The sequence below is a fragment of the Atractosteus spatula genome, chromosome 1 (genome assembly GCF_055471065.1).
Source record: "Atractosteus spatula isolate fAtrSpa1 chromosome 1, fAtrSpa1.hap1, whole genome shotgun sequence".
NCBI classification, from domain to species: Eukaryota; Metazoa; Chordata; class Actinopteri; order Semionotiformes; family Lepisosteidae; genus Atractosteus; species Atractosteus spatula.
In genome coordinates, this window is record NC_142706.1 from 57374361 (window position 1) to 57395852 (window position 21492).

General features: G+C 36.2%; 1 long non-coding RNA gene across 1 annotated transcript; it reads left to right on the plus strand.

Annotated features, from left to right (window-relative positions):
* Window positions 1–6288: 6288 nt before the first annotated feature.
* On the plus strand, window positions 6289–21142 carry LOC148841330 (uncharacterized). The gene is made up of 3 exons (XR_016091451.1): window positions 6289–6412; window positions 19173–19287; window positions 19930–21142. It is a non-coding gene; the product is annotated as an uncharacterized LOC148841330 (long non-coding RNA).
* Window positions 21143–21492: the final 350 nt, after the last annotated feature.

Here is a 21492-nt window from a genome sequence, read left to right on the forward strand (position 1 = left end):
TGAGCCAAAATGAAGTATTTGTGATAAATTGGAATTTGGGGTGGAATACTCTACATGCAGTATTCAAATAAATTACATGTTGAGTTCTTATGTATATTTCTAACATAAATGCAAAATAACTTTAAACCTCTTTTGTACAATGGTATATGTTTTGATTATATTTCAGATATTTAAAACAGAATGTAAATAATCAGAATTATTATTATTTAATACATTCACCTCTGGCCTCTGGGTATACCTTCCACAGTATGAAGTCATACTGTTTAGGTTATTTTACATGATGAGTGTATTCATTAAAAGTTAAATGTGCTAACTGCTGCCTATATTGTTTGTGGGTAAGAAACCTGTATGCCATAGCTGGAGTGCAGTGTCACATGCTCTTTGAATCAAGGTGTTTTGGGAGGCTCTGTGAGATATTATTTTGGTTTTAGATTACAGGTATATCAATTACATCAGCTACTGGACTCTACCTACAAGATGTTGCCTCTGTTGTATAATAGATGAAGCTTCATCCCTTCATCAGAAGATCTTCTTAGTTCATTTTATTCTGACAAGTCATAATTTTAAAATTAGTGGTCTATTGAAACTGAATTATTTTTCATCTAATACTGTTTGATGGCTGATTAATCTTATCTGTATTAAAACAGAAAGTTATGTCATCCAGATTTAAAAAAACAAATTGTGGTTAGTAACTGCCATTGCATAATGAAGTGGTCTTAAGAGGACTGACACATTAGAATAAGTAATTAATGTATTGACTTGTAATAGAACCAAAAAGTAGAATTCCTTAACATTAAGAAAGTTAAAAGTTAAATTATTTTCATATGAACTTTAATCTCACTATAACATGGATTACCCATCTATCATACTGTATATTTAAATAAATACTTTATAACACTTCAGAGGCTACTAGAAATGAATGACAAAATTGCTTTATAACGACTTTTCTCAGCAGCAGAAGAAAAGCAATGTGATTCCTTTGGTGAAGAACCACTGATTGTTTAAAAAGAAGACACTGACTTGGTGAGGGAACAATTCAAAGCAATTTACCACAGTAATAATTTAAAGGTTGCCTGTTAAATATTTTTAATTAGGAAGCCATAACAGCTGTTATAAATGTGCTATGTATATGTATTCTGCCCTACCACAAATTTAGATATTACTATTAATGGTGGGTTAATTAATTAAGTGGGTTCATTCTCCTATAACATGATTAGAACTCCAACAGATCACAGCATCTATTCCATTACTGTGGAGACATGGACAGCAATTGTCCATATGTGCCAACTATCATGATGAAAAGGTTCTGGTCTGCTTCTACTTTATTGTCCCCAGGAATCATGGGACATTCTTGTAATTCGTACAAGATGGATCACTCCCGTATCAAATTCTGTTGTCTAATATTTTGGTAACACAGTGTATATAGCACATATATACACAGTATGCATAAAACTGAAATGCTCCACACATGTTATGTGCTAATATTGTACAGCTGTACAGTGTAGCATAGTGGTTAGATTTTGTTTGTCAAAGCTTATGGGTTGTGGGTTCAAGTCCCTGCTGCATACTCTGTTGTTGTATATTTAGTGAGGTAGAGCAACACATGCTTGATTAAAATAAAAGAAAATTGTATGTATTGAATATATTGAATAATATATAATACAGTATATTGAATGTTACCAAAGAATCAGGTGTCTTCCACTTGTCCCCACTAGAATCCAAAATCTCTGTAGGGACTGGATCTGGAAGGCTTCAGTCCTGCTCAATAAATGTATAAAACTCTGCCCTTCTTTAACGAATGGAAGATACAGTATAATGGTCTACTGAAGTGAAGCCTATCTTAAAAAAAAGTTAGGAAAAAACAACTTTAACCTGCTGGGAGCTCACAACAAAAAAGAACAAAAAAGCTGGGAGCTCAAAAAATAAGATAATGCCAGAAACCAGTGATTAATCAGAGTGGTAATGAAATGTACTTCTTCAAAAGATAAATCACTCTCCTTTCAATATTTTCTGTATATTTGGAAGTGCAATTTATATCTGGTGTTTAATTATTTTAATTAGAGGGTTTTAAAAATACATGTTCAGTAAGCAATTTATGTCTATATTTTTGAATATCATGAATGATAATTCTTTACATTATTATGCAATGACTAAAAAAGGTTGCCTTACACTTGCATAAAATTCAGGTTACATAAAGTCCTAATGTAAGTCGAAGAATGAGTGTATGTCCCTCCTGGCCACAATTAAAATATTTCCCCATCTTTGAATAAACAAAAAACAGATAACTGTAGCCCGCAATCAGAAATTTGAAAGCTACAATGAATCCACTGTCAGGATAATTGAATAACGTATACACTTGTCTCCTTGCAGATTTGCAGCCAAGAGAAATCATAGAGACACCTGCTATCATTTGACAGTGAAGGCTCAATTCCTGCAGAAGAAATTCATGTTTTAAAATGAGACATATTTGAAAACTTTTTTGCAAGGATTGACAGAGGTAAAAACCGACTCTAGAGCGCCATCAATCACTAACCTTTTGTGCGCTATGTCACTTACATTTTCTCGCTGTTAAGAAAAACAACCAAAGCCTTGGTTGCTCTTGAGGCAATGTAACAGCAGCAACTGGAGTATTGATTTGGGTTAGGTCACCAGGGGGAGGTATTGAGCAGCTCTGTTATAGACAGACTCGATAGACGCAAAACCCCAAATTAAATTTAATTCTATGAACCCAAAAAGAAGCTGACAGAATCAGCCAAAATAATTTCAAAAATCACTCTATTAAACTTAAAAGAGTCTATTGAGAAAGAAAAAAAAAGTGAAAATGCACTTATCTGCTCTTGCACACCGCTAACTTGCACAGGTATGTCCTGAAATGCACAGGGAAAGGTGGTACTAATAAGGTGGTACTCAAAACAAGTAAAAAAACTCAGATCAACAGATCACAAAAAGCCTGTAAAAATCCTCTAGATGAAACATTCAAGAAACACCACCAACAAGACATCTGTGGGGTCCTTTCGGTTATGTGTGAAGAACACTGCAGTAACAGCAGTTTTCTTGATGAAACTAGTGTCACCAGCACTGTAGCATTTTCTTCAACCACTGTGTGATTTCAGGTTATGAATGAATTGGCAGTAGAGGACCTGTTTAAAGAGGTGCAAATCATGTATCCACACATATTTGTGGCACATGAGAATTATTTAATCAATGTTATTAAGACACTTTTATGGCAAACCTCAAGAAAGCAGATAGGGACATCACAAGGCAGAAGAAGCTGGCAATAAACAAACTCACAATATTTGTGGATTCAGCTTGAGGGGGGATGTCTTGCCCATGAAGCTAAGAAGAAAGAGCTAAGGATACCTTTTCAGCTTGTTTGGTTGCTAGTATTGTAACTAACTGAAGCAGGATCTGATCCAGCTGTTCATATAAGCCATCAGCAGACCCCCGCAAAACGTTCTGTAGAAAAGTGTCTCCTATCCTCAGTTTTTAATGGATTTCCTGGAATTTTCCACCTGTGTCCTTTGCTTCGTGATTCTCTTTCAGGTGCTTTCAGCCACCTTGCTCTGGAAGCATATGGTGGATTTGATTCAGATCCCAGCCAATCTGAGAAATGTAAACCCTTGTACAGCCTTTGAATCTAGACTAAAAACATATCTGTTTAGTCAGGCCTTTAATTGGTGTTTGCCTTTTCTTCTTTTTCTACTTTTTTATTTTTATTGTTATTTATTTATATCTGTTCAATGTTCTGTTTTTGTTCTGTTTTACCTTATAAAGGGCCCCAAAAACTATTGGTATACATGGGCACTGAAATAAATCCTTGGAAATCCTTGTAATCCTTTCAGCCTCCCGTTGCTTACATTTATCTCTTTGCTCAGTTCTTCCCTGTACTGTATGTCTCCTGTTGTTTTGTACCACCCACCTGTATGACTCCAGGTGCAAAGGTCTGCCACACTTTACACTTTTTCACCATACTGCAAAGCCATGCAACACTCTTCCAGTACTTGGGTGTTCCCTGTAATTAGCTCTCACAACTGCTAAGAGTTCATCTTGGGAGCAATCAAAAGTACAAGGGCCAAATAATTAAGTGATGAACAAACATTGACAAACAGAAAAAAATGATGAACCCACTAACAAGTCTAAAGTGATGAAAACACATCTAGTAAATAACAGTGAAAACCACATCAGTTTTATACAGATAAAACTAATTCTAAAAATACTAAAATAAAGCTGTCACCCATGACATTTGTGTTAATAAAGACTGTTAGGCACTAGTCCTGCAGATCACACCTTTGACCAGACTGTAGCAGTTTTCTGTTTAATTTATAATGTTTGCTATACACGCATCTTAGTTTTTGACACTTGAGATTATTCCCTAACCATACTGCTTGTTTGTGTTTATTTTGATTTTAGTGTCAAAACCATTTCCCAAACCAACACTGACCCCACCTGTCAGCCTTTCTTTGTCTTTTGGGTTGTTCCTGCAGAAACCACTTAAAATATCCATAGGAAGCAAAAACAACTGCTACACATTTTTTGTTCAATAAAAGGGGTTGTGTTGTAACTGTAACTATAAAGAGACTGGGATCGGACATTTTGCCTTTAGTGTTTATATTAATTGTCAATAACAAAGAAAGCCAAATGACGGACTGGCTTGTATTTTTTTATTTAATAGAGTTTAAGCATTAATGCTCAGTTGAGAAGCTACCAAAACTTACCACCCCCACTCACACATCATTAACACTTAATTAAGTCTAACTGTGGTCAGAGTTGTGAATTGCATCAATATCTGAGCTACAAAGGAAGAAGTCAATTCCCCACTGACAAGTAAAAAGAAAGTGGTCACAATATTTTGACTTGAGCCCTTTTCAGGTGTTTTTCACTATTTTTCTATGTTCACCTTCACGAGTTCTGGATTTCCTATACAATAATATGGATACATTATACTGTGTATAGCAAGTGCAGATGGATTTTACACTGTCTCTGTGGCACCACTGAATGACCAGGACTGCACAGGCTAGACAAGCGGCAGACAAATCCATTATACTCAAAAAGGCCGTCGTTCTGGCATTAGAGATTTGTGGCCCCGTGGAGTGATGTCACTGAACCAGTCTCATCTTGCACTATGAGATCAGGTAAACTCTCCTCCGTTAAAGTCTTCCTCCAAGCTCCAAACAAATTTTAGCAACTGTTAGTTTCTAATTTGTAGGCCTTACTCAGATAAGCTCAGTGTTTAATGTTGATACAAACCGAGAACTAGTTAAGAACTAATCCCTTAGCATGTTTATTAAATTCTAATGTGGACAGGATATGAGTCGTGATAGTGATGGAGCAGCATTCAGTGTTTCCCAGGCATGGCTGAGCTCAGTGAAGACAAGCAGTGCACAAAAGGCTGGCCTCTCAGCACGGGTAGCTTGAGCTCTGGGGCGGTGTGGTGGCTCTGTGGCTAAGGATCTGCGCCTGTGGCTGGAAGGTTGCCGGTTCGTATTCTGTGACCGGCAGAGGAATCCTAGTCCTTTGGGCCCCTGAGCAAGGCCCTTAACCCCAACTACTCCAAGGGTTCTGTACAAATAGCTGACCCTGTGCTCGGACCCCAAGCTTCTCTTCCTGTCTGTGTGTCTCATGGAGAGCAAGTTGGGGTATGGGAAAAGCTTACTATTTCCAATCAATGTCCTCGTGTCCTTTGTGGTGAATGGGGGCACTATAAGATTGGGTGATACAGCCAACAGAGAGGGAGCTGCAGCAAGCTGAACAACTGTCAATTTAAGAGTAAAATAGAAAATAATGATGATTTGAAATGAAAACTGTTTCCAGTGGTAATTCGATGCTACAACACAGCAATCTGTGTTCACGACAGTGGAACTATAAGCCTTAGAGTAGATAAAACTAACCTTATTTGTCAAATCACTAGCCACCTCAGAAACCTGGAGCAAATGTTAGCCCTGTTGTTATTCAGTATTATCAAAATATAGATTTAAACAATTTGGTTTTGTCACAAAGGATATAAAATGTATAGGACACCATTGGTTCTTTAATAATCATTACTAATGGCTATGCTTCAAAAGCACCATGCCCTGAATCTACATGTGCTGATGGTCTGCAGCTGTTGAACTTTAAACTACACCCATAAGTGATGTACATAGATATTTGTTCTTGATGCTTTTTATTGGTTCTGGTAAATGTTTAACCATTAATTTATATCACAGATTGCACCAACCCACCTCCATGAACCTTGACTTTAAAAAGCTACCAGCAGGAAGTTTCATAAACACATTTACATAGTGAAGGAGAATGAGAAATAAAAGAAACCTAATCTCGTGGGCTAAATAACATGGTGTTCCTGTCTGAAGGCCAGTTTTTGAATTTGGATATATAGTACTGTAAGGCAATATTTCTTCCACCAACTCTGAAATCGGTATGTATAATGTTTTTTCAACAGTGCATTAGAAATTACTGGTGTATTGAGACCAAGAGGGGTTGAAGGGGCATCTTCCCTATTGTTCTAAGAGGGTAAAAATTACAAGCTGGTTCCTCTTCTGGTAACTTCATAAGTTCAAATATGTGCTGTATTAGCCTTATTATACAGGACATTCATGCTCAATTATTAGTAGCCATGCAGAGTGTGGTTTAAAGTACTGTACTCACTTGAAATGGGAATTATAAATATGTATCCAATAAAACTGTAACATAAAATGTTAATGAAAACAGAACAGATTTTATGAGATACCAGTGAGTTTCTGCATAGCAAATATAAATGGGCAAATATAAGTGGGAACTCCAGTTCTATTATCTTTAAAAACATCTAATTAAGTTTATAAAGCTATGCCAAGGAACATTGATATGGATTTCTTTATCTTTTCAACAGTGTACACACAGCAGGGTGTAAAGTTTGTACAAGGTGCTGAGAGCTGTTAATTAGGAAAAGACTTCTCTTTTTGGCAGCTGTAATATATTCTCATTGCTTACTTAATTAGTAAAAATGTCATTATATTGTAAATCAGTAAATAATGAAAATAAAAACAGCAGAAAAAACATTACACAGATAAAGATGAATAGACAAGATTGTCAAGAAAATGTTATAACGATGTTACAATTTCAACTGTATTACAAAAAAGAATCTACATAAAAAATAAATTCTAAGAGTTATTAAGAGTTATTTGAGAGCTATTAAGAGTTTTTTTAGCAAATATGTCATGAAATAAATAACTGTAGTACATATAATACATTCAGGACACTTTTGATCAAGTTTCTTATCAAGCATCCTCTTCAAACATAAAGCTACAGTACAATAATCCACAGTGATCTTTCCACTGTATAAAAAGTGGTTAAAAAACAGAAAACAAAGCAAGACTGTAGTCACCTCAAACTAGTGTGAGCTCATTAATGGGGGTTTAGTTCGTTATATTTTATATTCCTGACCAAGACTCTTGTATAGTTGGTACACTAGTGATGTTTGCAGGAAATTCCAAAATATGAGGATTACTGTACAAGTTGCAAGGTAATTTGAAAAAAGACTCACATAGAATCCAAAACTGGGCACACACCTATCAGATGACTTTAGTCAGTATGTAAACTCATCAAAATTCACAGATCATACAAAAATATTTGGTGTTGCAAGCAGTTTAACAATTGCACAATGTTAAACTTCTTGTAGGATTGTACTTATAGGACTGTCCAGATACCTGACAATTAAAATTTAACAAGAAAGTAAGAACATAAAATTCAAATATCAAGTGAGTGTATTGATCATATTCAATATAGAGATATAACAATATAGAGAGCAATATAGGAATGTATATGGACTCAGTACTTTCTTCACCTTGGCCAGTGGAGAAGCAATAAAGGTTGCTTGGATGTATCGTTATGAGTATAGTATTTAAGTCAGGGGCAGTCATGTTAAAATTCTGTGTTTATGAGTTAGACCACACTTGGAATGTTGTTTAGTTTGGTCATAACACAACAAGAAAGGAATTGCTGCTCTAGAAGAAGTACAAAGGAAAATAACCTGACTTATTTCTGGCCTGATTAGAAATGTTATATTTGGGCAGACTAAGGAAACTGAAGCTCTTTAGCTTGTGAGACACCACAGGGCATAGCCATTACTTTATGGTATGAAAAAGGAGTGTCCGCAGCACCTGACACGCCCTTCACAGCAGCCTGTTGGAGAGGTTTTTGCTCTTTTTCCCCAAGCCACACTCTCCTCCGGGAATGGTGCTGTGATACGGCCCTCTCGGCAGCACGACTAGAACACTAGGCATATCCACATTACGTTCTTGAGAAAGATTTTGTTACATACTGTAATGATAATGTTTCTTTATTAGCCCTATACAATTTCTTTCGTCAGAGCACAGGGTCAGCCATTGTACAGCTCCCCTGGAGCAGCTGGGGTTAAGGGCCTTGCTCAGGGGCCCGACGGAGTAGGATTCCTCTGCCGGCTGCGGGATTTGAAACAGCAACCTTCCAGTCACAGGCGCAGATCCTTAGCCTCAGAGTCACCGCTCCGCCCCATAACAATGTATTAATATGGAACCAACTTACGGGAAAAGCAAATGAAGTGTTCTCCATGTACTCCTTAAAGAAAGGGATAGATAAAACATTAAACTATTAGCAACTAATGAGCAACAATGACCAAATCATCTCTTCCTGGTTGTAAACCAGAAACATGTTCTGACATTACTACAGGAAAGTGTGTAGGGCCCTTGTATTCCCTGTGCCAGTGGAGGGGCTTTAACATCAGATAAGATATATAACAACTTGAGATTTCTGAATTGACAGGATAAAAAGAAAACGTTTGTCAACAACAATGTTATTTTTTAATGAAAATATTTGTTTTATTTTAATGAGTTTAAAAACCCAGCACTAATATAAGAAATTGATAATATTGATTTGGAACAACAGTGTGATTTCAAACATTCCTATTAAGAAAAGAGATGAACACATATTGTTAATCTTTGTTTGAAATTACACTAAGTTCTTAAAGATATACCGACTCAAATCCTGACAAATGGACTAATATTTGTTGCAGAAGTTTGTATACATATCCTGTTGCCCATAAGTTCATTAGCATTAATTATGGTCGGTTAATGGTGGCCTTAAGGTAATGTTTTTTTACAATAGCTTCAAAGCTTTGTTCTATATTCAAGCAAAAACATTAAAAGAAAGATCGAAAGTTGGCTGTGCTTTGAAACATCATGTAACCCTTCAAATTCAAGCCACAATTCACAATGAAATATTGATCGAGTTACCAGAAAATAATTCTAAAAATAATTTATCAGAACGTAAAGCTTTCATATTCTGAATTAATTTTTAGGACAGCATTACATCTATTGATTAATCCATACAACATCCATTTTCTAACCATGTCATCCAATTTATTGTTTGCTGGGGACCTGGGGTCTGATCAGGATGCCACCAGTCCATCACAGGGAACACACAGACACAAACATGCACACACTCACACCAGGGCCAATATCTCCTAGAAACCAATTAACCCACCAGCATGTCTTTGGACTGTGGGAGGAAACCAGAGCACCCAGAGGAAACCATTACCAATGTGCAATGTGGCGAGAACATACAAAGTCACTGCAGACAGCACTCCAGGTCCAGAATTAAACCCAGGGCCCCAGAACCGCAATGTAGCAATGCTAACCACTGCGCTACTGTTCCTGAAAAATACCCAACAGAAAGTAACAGAAAAGTAATGTGTGCTTTACTACTTTTTACCATTTTATTTCAGTCAAGCAATTCATAAGAATAGGATTTTAAATGGATGTAGCAACTGCTTGACTGAGCTTTGAGATGTGCAATTAGCATTCTGTTCAGAATACATACACAAATAACGTTTAGCAAAATGTGTGACTCTTATTTATCAATAGCTTTCTGCTCAGCTGGAGTCTGTAAATATTTTGCGTTTTTTGTTACTCTTATGAGTAACAGTAATATACATACAATATTAGCTTAGTATACAGTTTTAGTAAGCCTCTTATGCATTTTTATTATCTCCTTTTCCCGGGCAAAAAAAAAATAGCTCTGAAAACATGTTTTTGTAAAATATAGTATCTAAATAAGAATTTAGCCTAACATGAGCAAAAACATGAATTAGCAATGCAGCACTATGTTCCTGACTCCACCAGCCTTCACAAATAACCACCTATCTTCTACTGCTGTTATAATGATGAAAATCAGATACTTCATAATATTGGAAGAATATAATATTATGCTTACTGAGCCATTGAAAATTGAAGCACTTAAGCAAGAATTAGATTTTTCCTCATTAGGACTTGCAAGTACAAAAGCGACATCAGAAGGTAGGAGGAGTGATGGAATGATGGAGTGGAGTGATGGAGCAGCAGGAAGTCACAACCAGGAACACATGAAGTCTGCAGCCATGGCATGGAGTGGGCTACAGCAATTGCAGCAAAGCAGCCAGACTCCAGTAGGCACCCAGAAAGGCAGAAGGCACAGCCAGTCCCAGGACTATATGACTGTACAAGATGTGCGGAGAAGACCAGACCACACTGCCTGGGTACCCAGAGAAGGAAGACCTAGCCAAAGAGAGGAGAGGTGTGGCTTCAGGTGGATGCGTTAAGCACCTGGACATGAGGGGGAGCAGAGACTGGAGCACATGGATACCCGGCAGATCTTTGAACAAATGGCAGCTGTGGTCTTAATGGGACTACCATTTCTTCCTGCTTCAAAAAGCAGAGGGAGTACCCCAGCCACAAGCCTGGTACCAAAGGCAACACAGACGATTAGTGTAGAATTTGGGTGTGGTCCCACATCCTGGATCTGTTTGAGGAATTGTAGATCGGGGAGGGACCTGTAGCAGACTGTTTGTTAGTTGTTAGTTTTGATATGGACATTTCCTCCTCTGTATGAACCACTGCAAGCATTATTAAAGCACAGCCTTTGCAAATTAAAAGTGTCTATTCTATACAGTTCTTTAACCTCTCTAAACTACTAGGCTAATAACAGCAGCTATATCAATTTTAATTATTTCATAGATCATCAAAAACAAATCATTGATCTGCATTTTCAGAAATATTCTTCACCACCTTCATCCCTGGAATTTAATTTCACTTAATGAAATGGAGGAAATAAATCATTTTCTACTAAGTCATCTTTAGGTGCTCATTTGTGAAGAAGGAGTCAAAGATTGAAACCTATGGCAACTTACAAGGACAAAGCCTTAAATATCACAACATTTTGATGATCTATCAGCGACATTTTACAGACTGAATCGTTATCGTTACAATCACTAGATAGGCTACAAGAAGCAGAGATTGTGCAATAATATCAAAGATATATGACAGACCTTTTAAAAATAATTTAATTTTTTTTTAGTTTATTCAATCTGATTGCACTTTTGATGGTAAAAATAAAAAAGGGAGTATGCATTTTATTATTGCAGGGTACTGTATGTGAAAATACAAAATTAAAAAAAATATATTGCACATTGCTAAAAAATTGCCTCAGTGGTATGCTGAGAAGAAAAAAAAACCTTCTAAATATGTCTTTGTAAATGGGTTATTTATCTAGAAGTGAGTGGAAGTCTGCCAAATTTAAAATTTAAATTTGCCTGTATCATACTGTACCTCCTTCTGGCTCTCTTTCACTGAACTATTTAGCTTGGTTATTTACTATGTGGGCACTGCCCTCCTCTAAATAAACACAACAGAGTTTTTAAGGATTTGAACTGAAAGAAGAAATTATACAGTGTTTCTCCTGCCCAGAAAGCATGACTCTCTCTTCAGACCTTAACACCAGCATCAATGTAAGTTTCTTAAGTTATAAGACTACTAAACAGTAAAAGTAAAAACATTTTGACTTCTGTATTTTGTGTCTTCACATTTTGTGCGTATGATTTTTTATTTCATTTTGTATTGTTTATTTGGGTAGAATTCAAGGATTTAAGGCACCTATTCAGGCTGTTGAATAACTTGTATGGAAAAAAACCCTGAAAAGAATTTAGAAATTTCCTGAATCTTTTCAAAATGTCTTATTTAATTAAACTGGGCTTTACTAATACAGTGAAATGCTGTCTTACAAAAGGTGAACAATTGATAAAATTTTTAGGTCAAGGACAATATTCATAAGTCTATTTTTACATTAATGTTAGGTCAACTACACATCTATAGAAAAAGAAATCTTGAATAAAGTCCATTTATGCTATAGTTTTTAGTTTGATCTTTGCCTTGCTGATAAATGCGTTGGTTAAACTATGGTTAAACTATGAATTTATTCGGAAAGAAGTTACTGGTGTCTACAGTATAAAAATATGTATTGTTACTGTATGTACAAAAGTATTTAGGCCTTGCTGTTTTCACATTTAGTTGCTTTTAAAGATGCAGTCATGCCACTTTGATTATAACAAATCAATATTTGTTAAATATACAACATATTCCACACATTTAAAGCAAAAACAGAAACAAGTAAAAAGATAATTAATATGAATGAAAAATTGAAAAGTTATGATTACATAAGTATTCAAACACTTTGCTGTAGCAATTGTAAATTAATTAATTTACCAATTAAAATGTTGCATTTATCAGCAAGGCAAAGCTCAAACTAAAAACTATAGCATAAATTGACATTATTCAAGATTTCTTTTTCTATAGATGTGTGTTTGACCTAACATTGATGTAAAAATAGACTTATGAATTAATTAATTTGCAATTAACAAAATTAACTTAATGAGTTAATTATTTCAGTGGCCTTGGTCTGTGCAATAATAGTGGTTCACCACTATTTCACAATAAATATAACTACTGTATGTCTGTAAGGTCCATCAGACAGGTAGTGATTGTCAAGCAAGGTTCAACTATGAAGGCCAAAGGAGCTTTCACTACAACTTAAAGATAAAGTTGTATAAAGGCACAGAAGAGAACAAGAACATAAAAACATTTCAAAGACACTATATCTCTCCTTGAGCTTGGAGACGTTGATCAGTATTAAGTGAAAGGCACCCAGGTACTGCCTATAATCATCCTACAGTACAGTATGTCTCATCTTCCCTTTTTTTCAAAGATCCTAGAGAAACAAGTCACCATTCAATTACTATCTCATTTGTTCTCAAATGATCTCTGTCAGCAGTTTCAATCTGGTTTTAGACAAGCCACAGTGCAGAAAGTCTTGGTCTCATTTTTAAACGAGACATCTATGATGTGGACTCTCAAGACAGTGAACCATTACATTCTGCTGGATCACTTTAAATCTTGAATAAACAGTGTGTGACTTGCATGGCTTTCAAAAGGTTTGAGTCTTATTTACCAAACTGGGGACAATTTATTGATATTAATAACTGTAAGTCCAAAATTCTTCCACTCTCTCCAGATGTCCCTGAGACTGTCCCTAGGGTCTCTCTCCAGATGTCCCTGAGGCTGTCCCTAGGGTCTATTCTATTTTTAACCTATTACTAGGTACTATTATATATTATACCATTATTAGGTAAGGAAGCCTGTTTTCAAAAAGGCTGTCTATCTACTTTGTTTTTGTGCTGACGACATTCAACTTTACATCTTTATCTTGTCTTATCCTCTCAGTCTCAATTCTGCCATACTGTGTAAGAGAAATTCAGGCCTCGTTGCCCTCAAATTTACTCCATTTAAATATGGAAACACTTGAGGTGATGTGTATCAATCCCAGGGAAGATATACCTCATTTATTACCTTGCACACAGTAGCTTCAAATTACATCCTGCTATGAAACATTGCCCACATTTGGTCTTTTCTTGATAACACTGTTGCCTTCCTCACATCCCAGCAGGATTACTGTGATCCTTTATAGTGGTCTCCATACGTGCTCTGTAAACAAACGTCAGATGGTTCAAAACTCTGCTGCTTGACTTCTAAGGCTCTGTTACCACATCACCCCAATTCTGACACATCTTCAGTGGCTCCCCATTTCCCCGTGAATTCAGTTCCAAATATGACTCTTAACTTTTAATCCCCATCACTCATTACTCCCTGTCAAGCAGGGTTTTGCGTTCTGTTGAGGCACACCTTTTAGAAGCACCTGTTAAAGGTAAAAGCGTCTCAGGGCATGCACTCTCATGCTGCATAACTCTGCATAACTTTGGATCTCGCTCCCTGCCCGTCTGAGAAATGCAAACTTTTTACAGTTTTTAAATTGAAAGTCTTATCTGTTATGTCGGGCTTTTAATTTCTGTTTGCCTTTTCTGCTTTTTCCAGGTGTTTTATCTCTTATCTTCAGTTATTTCTTTTCAATTGTTAGTTTTTTTTCTTTCTCTTGTGTTAGTTTTTTTTCTTTCTCTTGTTTGTTTTACCCTCTAAAGTGCTTCAAACACAGTTGGTGTACATGGGCACTAAAATAAACCCTGATCCTTATCAACAATATCCCAGTCAGTCTACAAAAGGAGATTGTATGGGACTGAAAATAAAATCTCAGAACCCATGTGGGGTTCACAGCAATGTACCTAAGTGATACTGCAAACGTGTGTCAAAGTGTTTTATGGTCCAACAAGACAAAATTGGAACCCTCTGGACTAAATATATAGAGTAACATTTAGATTTTTGCTGACATTTACTTTAACATACCAACATAGTGTATCACTTGATACTATCAAACATGGTGATTCTGCTTCTCATCAGCAGTCTGGGTCGGGGAAGTTTGTCAAGACTTATGGTTACTTTGATTACTTTGAAAATCTCCTTCAGCCCTAAAACTGAGATAAATACAATTATTTCATTGTACAAAGATACAAAGATCCAAAGAAGGGCAAAGATGCATTGTAGTAGCTTAAGAATAAGAGAGGAGATGTTCTTGAATGACCCAATCAAAGACTCGATTTCAACCATATTGAGAATCTGTGGAATAATCATATTGACAACTGCATTCCATAAGCAATCCCCAATCAGACCTATTGAGCTTGAGCAACTCTGCCAAGAAGAATGCACAAAAATGCACCAGGTCAGTGTGCAAAGACACTTCAAAAAGACCTGTGGCGTTTTTCTGCTATAGGAACGTTTATACTGAGGTCATGTGTTTGAATACTTATGCAGTCAACATATTTATTTTTCTCTCTTTAGTTTTTGCTGCCATTTACTGTAACATGGCTTACCCCTGTATATGTCTTCAGTTTGAGCATTCAACTTTTGAATAAAATATTAAGTTAAAAAATGTGCATATATAATTTGTAATTTCACAAAATGGGACACCATAGAAAGGCTCTGAAGACTTTGTTTTCATTAAGAGATGATACTGCACACTCCAGTTAGTATAGGCAATCTCAGCATAACAGAAACAAACAGTAGTGTTAACCATTCAAACCAAAAAATAAAAATTGTATATTAACTTCCTATTAGTTTATTTCCGTGTGAACACCAGTAAAAAATAGCTTTTCAGATTATCTGAAATTTCCTTTTCATCTACTGCAGTATTTATCCTTAGATACTTTATTTATTTCACTGTTCTTTTGTTCTTAAAGTATAGAGAAAATCTTTGCTCTGATGCAACATTTTTTCCATTCCACACAACTTTTCAAAGCTTTTCATCTGGTCCACTAAATTATACTTTTAATACATAAAAAACTGCTTTCTTTTTCCTGACATTTTTCTTATTCTCTACATTATATTGGTCAGGGTTTTGTTAAGTAAACTTTGATTCACTGACATTTGAGGTGTAAGTACTTTATATCTCCAGCAGTATGTTTGTAAATCCCCTTTCATTATCTGCAGCTACTATTTGTTTTACCCTAGATATATACTTCCCTTAATTTCTTTTATTCCTTCACAGTCATACTGTCAGACTTCTTGTACAGTTTTAAAATGTTTCAAAAGATATGCTGTGGTTGTAAATCCGAAGTGGTGCTCACACTTGTCTTTTTCAATCTGCCTAGGATATTTGAAAAGGCCAAGTCAGTACAATTCTCAATCTGAAAAAAAAAATAATTTCAACATTTGTAGCATATTTACTGCTGAGTGAGCATTTGGTATAAAAAACATTTAATATGTATATTTGAGTATATGTGAATGAGTAGAATGGCTACATGCAACTGATGTTATTGCATTTTGGAGTCTTGTTAGTATCTGAGATTGGTTGGCAGTATTATGTTGGTGTTGTATTATGGCATAGACTTGTGATATATAGCTGGAGTTCCCAATCCTGCTCCTGGCGACAAATATACCCTCTTCTGTTTGTTCTTCCTGAACATTCTAATAATAGAACCGTTGATGGACCTAACGGTGGGTTTAATTTGAACTAAATTGTTCAAATGCCCTCAGCTGCATGGAAACTCAACAGGTGTGTGGAATGCCAGAACCAGGATTGAGAACCCTTAAAATACAGAGTCTTAGATATTAGGTATGTAATATGAGTTAACATTCATTTATAGTCCTGCCCAAAAGTCTTATTTTGCTATTGCTTATGTGATAGTCACGGTTCCGCTCGGGGTCATGCCCCCCGCCACCCGTTCCATCCCCCAAACCTGGGGCGCGAACCCAGGTCTCCAGTGTAACGTAACAGGGCACCAACCGCGTGAGCTAAAGGAGACCTCCCTCAGCACAGGCAGCCAAGGTCCCTGCTACGCGCAGTGAGGGTGCTGACGTCACCACACTAGCTCCGCTACACTTAATAAAACATCAAAAACTCTTTTAGCCAAGTTTCAGTGATTCCTATAAAATCACAATTCTAAGCTAATTCAACAGCTCTCGTTTCTAAAATGCTTTTTTGATAAGGTGTTATGATTTTAATGAACTTGGTTTGTATCTCCAGCGTTGTTTCAAAATATATTCCCATCCAATCACATATCACAACCCCTCACTTGGAAGCCAGATTTTTGTTGAATAGTGCGGAAGAGTTGTTAGGGCTCTGGACCTGTTAGGGCTCCACAATAAACAACCAAATAAACCAGCTGCAGTACAGAAGACACTAGTTTGCTTTTCTCCATTTTGAACAACCTACGTACACTTTTTCTTTTTTTCTGTTTTTAAAAGTTGATTAATTTAGCAGTTTAAATAAATAAGCTCTGCATTATTATTGTTGTTGTTGTTTCTTTCAACTGTAAGCCTAGTTGAGATATGTAGTTTTCAGTTCTAGACTGGATTTATTTTAAGTAAAAGATAGAAAATCGATTATTCAGGCAGATAACTTTAGTGATTCAGGACCAAGAAAGTCTGGTGATTTTATTGATCAGGATCAGTTGATCAGTTGCCTCCTCTCCAGGACACAAAGGCCATTGTGTTAAAAAAACTGTAGATTGCTTTGAACCCAGTGTAAAACTGTCTACACTTGATGCAATTGTTCTTCCCTGTGTTCAAGTAAATACACTGGCTGTTATTTTCCTAAAATAATTCTTTGGATTGTGAAAATATATTAAAATAAATTATTAGATCTTCTGTTTTCGGGGTTGGAGAGGAAGCATTTCATCGACATCTCCTGCATGACAAACTTCTCCCACAGTTCTCCCATCAAGAGATGCTGCTCCACTCCCTGCCAAAGATTGTACCCAAATAATATACATCACTTGTCAGGGTAACCAGCTGACAGTGCAATGGTTAATTGCTGTGTGTAGCCAGTAAAATGGAAGAGCAGGTTTTGGTTGGTAATAAAGGTGTGAACATGCTAACACATCTGCTCGCTCCCAAGGCAAAATGCAGTGTGTTGTGCTCTATGGAGGGGAACATTGGCTATCATCTGCTCTCCATGGGTGATTTGTACAATTCCAGAGCGAAGAAGCGGGTAGGAAAGAGTGCTGATGGTTACCACCCAGGTTACTACCTGTGTCATAAACTTCCATCAGGAACACGCTCCAGAGCTATTAAACACAGAACCACGCACTATTTGAACAGCTGCTTTCCTGGGGTTGTCTTTTTGCTTAACCAGAATTCCTAGTGCACTGTCTTAACGATGCCTATTAGTCTTGTTTGTATATGGCTTATTTAGAATGTTTTTTAGCAACACATACGCCAGGGTAAACTCCTTATACATGAAATGTACTTGAAGAATGAAGGTCATTCTGATTCTAAATGAGCTCTGAGAACTTTGTGATGAACAGCTCACAATTCAGAAGGAGTAGAGAACACCATGCATTAAAATATAATGTAATTGAAGGATGCTCACATGGTATCAGGAAGACAAGGAAAATATGGGATAGTTAATGTTCCAGGAAGTATTAAAGATTTCCTGGGACAGCCGCCTCAAAAAAAAGAAAAACAGGTGGCAAATTCCTTGACCACAGGCTCCTATTTTAAATACTCTTCAACTACTATGTACATAACCAAATTCAGTACATGAATGTATTCAGTCCTGTGTGTACCCATTCCCTTTATTCCACAAGATGGTCTGTTATCCTGTAACCTGCAGTGAAGATCTTTTAACAATGTACTCTGTTGCAAAAAGCATTGCTAATTTCCTTTTCTTCCTTTTTACTGTTCGACAGTGTGTGTGTGTGCAAAACACTTGTAAATAACAAAAGAGCAAGAACAGGACATCCTGTCTATGCTCATTTGCATATTCTTGAGCTTAATTCATTAAATTATAATTTAACAAAGAAAAAGAGCCATCAAGGAAGATCAATACTGTGCCCTCTGTTCTCCTTATCTCCTGTGGCAACAGTGAGCCTCACCTTCAGTAAAAGCGCCATGAAAATCCTCTTTAGCCTGACTGCATGCCTTTTCTCATACATTAACTAAATTATGTGTTTGCACTGGAAAAGTGCATGACATTCTTTCTGTGGAGGTATTTGTTTTTCTGGCCTATCTTTCAGTAGATCTGTTCTTGGTGAACTGAAGTCGCTGTCAACTTCTCACTGCGGATTCAGAACAGAACCAGCAGAGCTCTAAAATACACATTGAGGAAATGTTACATTCCCATAATTGTTTGACACTTACAAATGAGATTAAGCTGTATAATCCACTGAGATGAGAATCAAATTAATAGAAAATCACCATTGATCTTGTTTCTTATTATTTTTATATTAACACACATATTTTGACTTACTGTGTTTTTAGAAGCTTACAGAATTGTATATGTATACGATGGAAAACCTTTTTTAAGTCTTGCCAAAACATGGAAGTGCCATACTTTGCAGTTCAAGAATTTTATAACTGTTGGAATATTTTTTTTCTTTTAAACCTAAAGTAGAATTGATTTATTTTGTTGCATTAATGTCCATGTGTTTCTTTGTTTTTCATGTCCACATAACTAAAACTACCCAGTTGATGGAGCTACCTTTCTCCAACCTGGAACTTGTGTTCATTATGACAGCCTTTATAGTGTTTTCTCTGTTCAGCCTGGCTTCAATCTTCAGTCAACCAGAAGACACAGTGGAAGGTAATCCAGTTTCCTTGCAGTGATGTTATATGTACAGAAAAATGTTCCTAACAGCAAAGTCTTTTACCATATTGTACTCTAGAAAACAACGGCTGACGTTTATTTTATTTTAATAAAAAAAATTAATCATCCAGTGTCTTTCTGCCCTCAAGATCTACTGACTATTATATAACTAAGCTTTAAATATTAACACCAATCACACCATTTGTATATTTCTTATTATTTAAAATTTTGCCTGACAATGTGATCAAGCAAAAAAAGATGACACAAGTGATCGGTGTTAATAATTTAACATGAGAAATTGTTATGATGCAAAGCTCAGAACTCTTTAAATTATGCCCTTGGTTTTCTATGTAACATTAGAATTTTCTTTCCATTCCTTTTTGTTTTTTAAAGTGTTAATTCTGTATAATGCATTGTGTTTAGCAAACAAAAGCTAGGAAATAAAACAAGAAAATGTACCAGAAGTATGAAACATGATTAAATTAACTTATTCTGTTGAACAAACAATGTCTTTGAAGAAGCTGTAACACCAAATCTATAAAAAAGTAAGCCAGACAATAATTGTATAACCTACATACTGTACAGGCTACAAGCAGCCAATTATTAATATGACATATAATAATCTCTCTTTCCTCTTAGAAAAAGAGCTCTATCAAGAATACAAGAAGCTTTTGAATAACCCCAAGAAAAAGAGAAATGAAACCTCCAAAATCACAAAAGTTACTGAAGTAGTATAAGAAACAAAACGTCTGGACATTGATTGATAATTGAGAACTGGACCTTTTTCTGATCCAAGGAAATGCAATGGTCATTTGTCTGCTGGAATTCAGACATGGCTGTGTACACTGCACGTAACACATTAATTAAGAGAGTGTTTTTATATATTTGACTGCCATAATATTTATTGTGAGATTTCAAATTAATAACAAAATATTTTTTTAAGTATGTATATTTAGGATCAGTCTATGGTGCATTTACAACCATCTTTTTTGTTTTAGTGCACAGTAGTTAACTACTTCATCATAGTTTGCTGGAAACAAAACCTCTTACAGCCTTGTTAAGATACAGTATATGGTAGATCACCTGTCTAGCAACCATTAGATCACTTTTTCATTTAAATGAAACACACAAGTGGACCACATGGGGCTCTTGTCAATCAGAAAACTTCCCTGGAGTACGCCACAGATCTTTGTAATGAAAGAATAGATGGAGACTGTTTATATTATACAAATAAAATGGGTCGTCAGGCCTGCAGTGAGTGTCTAGTCATGGAAACGAGGCAACACAGGCAGACCTGGCTTTCCAGACAGGCACAGTCACCGCAGCCTTGACAAAGAAACTCAACACAGACAGACCTGGCAGCCCAGACAACACAGGTTGTTCAGGGAGAAGCAGTGACAGAGGTACTGTACACTTTCTGCTGCACAGTGAAAAATACCCTGGGATTTCACAAACCAGACCAGCTTCCAGTCCCGAGGAGTTATATGTACACAGGGTGGTCTCCCGCCTAATAATAATAATAATTTTATTGTTGTGAATGTAAATGTCTAACAATTATAATTTTAGCTGTAGATGTCAATAAATAGTTTGCAATTGTTATTGCTTTGGAAGCATTGCAATTCATTGGTTATGCCAAACTCACTCTGCTCAAGGTGCGTGTCTGCTGTCCACATGAAAATATTAATTTTCCACATAAAAAAATAATATGGTAAAGGACGTCTGGAATAATGAAGATAAGTAGGTGGGTGGGCTTGAATATGTAAAACACTGTAATACAATTGTCTACCATATTGTCTATCATGTACCCATGGAGCATGTCCTCTGTGTCAAACGTTAAAGTTGTGTGGTCTTTTGAAAATCTTGTCTCGGTGTATTGAGTTTAATTTGCTTCTCTGTGCAAAGGGGACAACACCTAGTGAAACTGATCACCAGCTCATGGAGGCATAATGACCCCATATCACATTACAGAAAGAAGTATGGATGGGAGTTCAATAATGGTAGAATGAATGTTAAATATGATTAGTGACTTGGACATCCAAGCACTGCCTCCACATCAGAACATGTTTGCTGCATTTAGGGTCTCATAATCCAACCACAATTGCTACCATTTCCAACATTTCTCTGGGTCCAATGCACAACATGGGGTTTAAGCTAACCGTCAATGGAAAGCTGAGTAACCCCATCTTTTGGATACTGAAGCAA